This window comes from Salvia splendens, chromosome 14 (genome assembly GCF_004379255.2).
Source record: "Salvia splendens isolate huo1 chromosome 14, SspV2, whole genome shotgun sequence".
NCBI classification, from domain to species: Eukaryota; Viridiplantae; Streptophyta; class Magnoliopsida; order Lamiales; family Lamiaceae; genus Salvia; species Salvia splendens.
Window position 1 is genome coordinate 12,798,167 of NC_056045.1, and position 5,353 is coordinate 12,803,519.

Below are 5,353 nucleotides of genomic sequence, written 5' to 3' on the forward strand. Positions count from 1 at the left end.
TTGGTTAACATCTCAATAAAAAGTAATGGTTAATAACATGGAAGTGGTTTACGAATCGTGCAGCTAACCTACATAAAAATTATTGGCAAAATTGAATAACTGAGTGGAACATGGTTAATAACATGGAAGTGGTTTACAAATCGTGCAGCTAACCTACATAAAAATTATTGGCAAAATTGAATAACTGAATCTTCCACTCAATCTGTCCGCTCACAATTATATTGTGGAAAAGTAATTAGTTATTCCCAGAAGGAGTTCGTCCCGCCAAAGTACTCCTTTACTACTTGGCAAGCTCTCAGGGGACGACTCCCAACGAGGGACAGACTGGGCTACATGAACATCGACCAACGATGTCCCTTGTGCATGGCTCACACAGAGTCGGTGGAACACCTCTTCTTCAAACGCTACAAGACATGGGCAGTTTGGAAGGAGATCGAATCCTGGCTGGGACTTAGAAGGAACATCACTACTATCCAGAGCGCCATCAAGTGGATGCTCAAGGAAAGAAGTGGAGCGGCAGTTATGCGCAAGGCTAGAAGACTTGCCCTTATCGCGACAGTCAGCCTGATGTGGAGAGGCAGAAATGCCTTGATTTTCGACAGAACGGCTTTTGAACCCAAGCACTTGGTGTTCGAGATGAAGAAGGTAACATAGTCAGTTCTTTACTCCCTTTATCCGCATGAACAAGTGACCGAGCACTTGGGAGTTTAGTGTTGCTATCTGCCACGGGGGTACTATTTTTCCTCTTAGGGATTTTTTCCCACTGGGTTTTATCCTTAGGAGGTTTTAGCGAGGCCCTACCCCTACCTCCATCGGGGTAACGTGGACGGTAGTAATGAATACAAGCACACTTTGAAGGAACCGAGTACCGGACTTTGTAGAGTGGATCCCATCGTGAAGACTTGGCTGATGTGAAGTCCTGTGTTTTATTGTACTCTTGTTTATGTATGTGTTTTGGATTGTTGTATTTTCGTCTCTATGAGTACCTTTTCCCAAGAGGCTACTTCCCTCCCCATCGGCCTACATAGCTTCGGCTTTTAGGCATGTTTCCCTCGGGTATGTCCGTGTTTGCTTGTACTTGTCTTTCTTTTATATTCCATTCATTGATTCATCAAAAAAAATGGTACAGAATGTCCGAAAACGTAATCTTATTAAAATAGTAGTAATACACATTATTAATGGTTGTTAAAGATTTGTCGCGTGAATTCAGCGGCTTTTCCAGAAAAAACAATGGATTAATTAAGAGCTATATCAGCTTTGCTTATGAAGAATTGGATATATTGTTAAATTACTCAACTATCTTTAATACATATATCAATTTGGTGGGAGTAGTTGAATCGTGAGAAGCTTGTAAATTAGTTCTAGTTGCAGATTGTTCTCTTGTAAATTAGTTCTAGTTGCATATTGTTCTCCCTCTCCGTCCATGATTAAATGTCTCATATTTGACTAATACGGGTTTTAAAAAATTATTTGACTTTATAAAGTAAAGTGGGTAGAATAAGTTAGTAGAATGTGAATACCACTTTTATATATTGATTTTATAATAAAATATGAGTGGAATGAGTTAATAGAATATACGATCACTTACTAAATATAGTAAAAGTGAAATGGACATTTATCGAAGATGGACGAAAAAGAATAAATAGACATTAATTAATGGCAGATAGAGGGGATTAACATATTTTTGAAATGAATAATACTAAAGTCCAATTTTGGTCTCTTACATTTATCCTAAAATTCTTTTTAGTCTATTATATTAAGTTTGTGACCTTTTGGTCCCTAACATATTGCTTTGATACCTTTTGGTCCCAAACATATTGTTTTGGTCTAAAATAACCATTTTTTGTTAAAACTAACAGTCAAAATGTTTGATCAATTTATTAACTTAATTATAATCTAGGACTAAAGTCTAATTTTGATCTCGTACGTTTTTCATAAAAAAAATTTCGTGTCTCGTACATTAAGTTTGTGACCTTGTTTGAGACTAAAATGTACCAAAACAATATGTTAGGGATCAAAAAGTCACAAACTTAATGTATGGGACTTAAAAGAATTTTAAGGCAAACGTAAAGGACCAAAATTGGACTTTAGTCGATGAATAATTTGCCCCTAAACTACGATGTGACGCCTTGGAATTGCATCTAGCCAATCCGATTTTGCCATGCATGAAGATAAATCTTAGGGGACGATCTAAAGTATGCTTTTCGGTTTTCAATTTTCCTTACTAAAGTTTTTTTGTTTTTTTTAATCTTAATCTCATATTTGAATATTTCAGTGAAAAATGCATGTTTAAGATGAACCAAATGGTTCATGTTACAATCATATTTTATCTTCTTCGAAATATAAAATTATAACAATAACAATAAGCCACTAGCCATTATAAATTCTTTTTAAAACTCATAAAATTACTAAAATAACCAAAGTCAATATAGCAAGACATAAAATCGTTACTTCTCGATTCAAGTTGATATAGTGAGCTTTGATGATCCCTCTCATAATCTGTGAACATCAAGTATATAGTGCTTTCAAGGTAAGATATAGCCAATATAGATTGCAATGGCAAAGTCTTAGCTTGTATTCAACCCTCAGCATGCTTAGCTTTCTTTACAGGATTGTTAAACTTACTAAAACCACTTACTGTTTGAGCCTTAATTACGATTGTCAAGAACATTGAAGGGAAAGAAATCCCAAAAACAAGAAGAAAAAAAAGCAGCTTTGCTTCCAAGGAATCTGATCAATACTTGTCTTGTGTTGTGTCTATATAAATATATATATGTATATAAGTCGGAGCATCTCTTGAATTCAATAGCAATGGAAAACAATGGGAATTCCATACATGTTAAAGTCATTGAGTCTCATTTTGATACTTAACCATTTAACATGTCTTGCAATCATCTCTGAGTTAGAGGAGGATGATGAGATTGTTGGTGATGCAGGGAATCATGTAGATTCATGGAGCATGGTGCAAAAGAAGGGAAATCAATTCATGCTGGATGGCCACCCTTTCTATGTCAACGGATTCAACACATACAGGCTAATTCATTTTCGCAGTAGATGAGTCGACACGGCCAAAGGTGAGTGATGTGTTCCAGGAGGCATCATCTGTTGGCCTTTCAGTTTGGGCTTTCAATGATGGCCAGTGGAGAGTTCTTCAAAAATCCCCTAACGTTTATGATGAGCAAGTTTTCAAGGTATATATATAGAATTGTAATCAAAACAAAACACAAACACGGAAGGTCAGTGTTAGATAAAACAAATGTCATTTTTAAATCATTTTAGTTCTCTTTAGAAAATTCAGATTTGGAAAACACTTGGTGGGGGTTCTTCTTAATTTCATACCTAGTTACTAACAAAAGGGGCATGTTTAGGGATTGGATTTTGTGGTGAGTGAAGCAAAGAAGTACAAAGTAAGGCTGATATTGTCATTGGTTAACAACTGGGAAGCCTATGGAGGGAAATCACAGTATGTGAAATGGGGCAAGGCTGCTGGTCTCAATTTGACATCTGATGATGATTTTTACTCTCATCCAACTCTCAGAAGCTATTACAAATCGCATGTTAAGGTAAGTAGTACCTTAATTAAATCCTCAAAAATTCAGTAAAATATTAGTAATTCTCTTCCAACACTCTTGTCGAAGACAGTGCTCAACAGAATGAATACCATAACAAACATAACTTACAAGGACGATCCCACTATTTTCGCTTGGGAACTCATCAACGAGCCTCGTTGCGAATCGGATCCCTCTGGAGATGAGTTGCAGGCTTGGATTGAAGAAATGGCAGTCTACGTCAAAAGCATTGATCCAAAGCATCTCCTACAGATCAGATCTGAAGGTTTCTACGGTGCATCCACCCCTAATAAGGTTCAGTTCAATCCCAACACCTACGCTCAACAAGTTGGGACGGACTTCATCCGCAACCATCAAGTTCTTGGAGTTGATTTTGCATCAGTTCATATCTACCCAGACTCATGGTAACTAACATGAATTATGTTAGTATCTAACAACCATAGTCTAAATCATACTGTATTTATATATCGTGTTGAAGGATCTCCCAAGCAATATCGGATGCTCACATTGAGTTTGTGAGATCATGGACGCAAGCACATAAAATAGGTAATAATTATTTAAATTCCCATAAGGAAAAATATAAGCATAGGGGCGTGTGATATGGAGGAGAATAGAAGGAAAATATTCACACCCCCAATTAATTAGACATAGGAATTTATTTGAATAAAAAAAAGGATTCCACAAAATAGGAAACAAATAAAATATTCTCCAAAATTTATTGGAGGGGGCCAAAAAATTAGGCTCAAATAGCCAAGGCAAAAATCCCAACTCTCTATTTATTTTGGGGTGAAGAAATAAAATATAACATGATTTAATTAGATTATATTCAAAAGAAGAGAGTCAATAAAGCACCAATTAAATCAAATGAAAAATAATCCAATCTCCTATTGGAGATTTTCGAAACTCCCAAGGATCAAAGGATGGAGTTCGAATTTCATGTAGTGTAATTTAAGGTCCATTGGTTTTGATTTAATTTGGAATAATGTCCCAAAACAATTAATTAAATCCACAAAAAGAAGTACTATTTCAATAATTAGGGAGGGCCGAATTTTTCAATGAATTGACTTGAGAAAGAATAAATGCATGATCCTATTAATTATTTCCCCTCATTGGAAAAAAATAAAAACTCAAGCTCATCATTCACATTAACCACGACAATTTATTTCACGCAACTCACTTAATCACATAGAAACAAAAGTTTCATAAATTCCAATAACGTATTAAAAGAGTCACAAAAGCTTGGGATGTTACAAAGGGGGAAGCTTCTGTTTGGTGGTTTTCGTCCTTTTTTTTGGATGAATTGGACGAAGAGGGTCACTCTTTTCTTTTGGGTGGTGAGGTATGGGTTATGGATAATGGTCTGACTTCAACGCGGCACGCAGGAATCCTTCCTGTCGGGCTTTGCAGAAGTAGGATTGTCCGGCGGCTAGAGCTCGGCGGACAGGCTGGACTCAGCAACCAAAGCTGGTGCTGTGCGCGGAATGTTTTCCGTCGAGCAGCAGTGGAGCTTTGATTCGAGATGGTGGGAGGGTCAGCTCTCAATGAAAGCACCAGTTGTTAAGGTCTCAATTCCTCAACGGTGATCGGCGGCGGATTGCTCGGTGATCAAGATACTTCCGGCGTCCTGAGATAGGATCGGCGGTAGCTCTAGTTCTAGCTGTGCGCGGAATTCCTCCGTCGGGCAGCGATGGAACTAAATAATATTTGTCATTCATTGATTTGTCACGTTTGTGTATGGGCAAGAATAATATTTGTCATTCATTGATTCCATAAAATGATAACAA

At 36.9% G+C, this 5,353-nt stretch overlaps 1 pseudogene; it reads left to right on the forward strand.

Moving 5' to 3' along the window:
• Nucleotides 1–2,600: 2,600 nt before the first annotated feature.
• Nucleotides 2,601–5,098, forward strand: LOC121765192 (annotated as a pseudogene).
• Nucleotides 5,099–5,353: the final 255 nt, after the last annotated feature.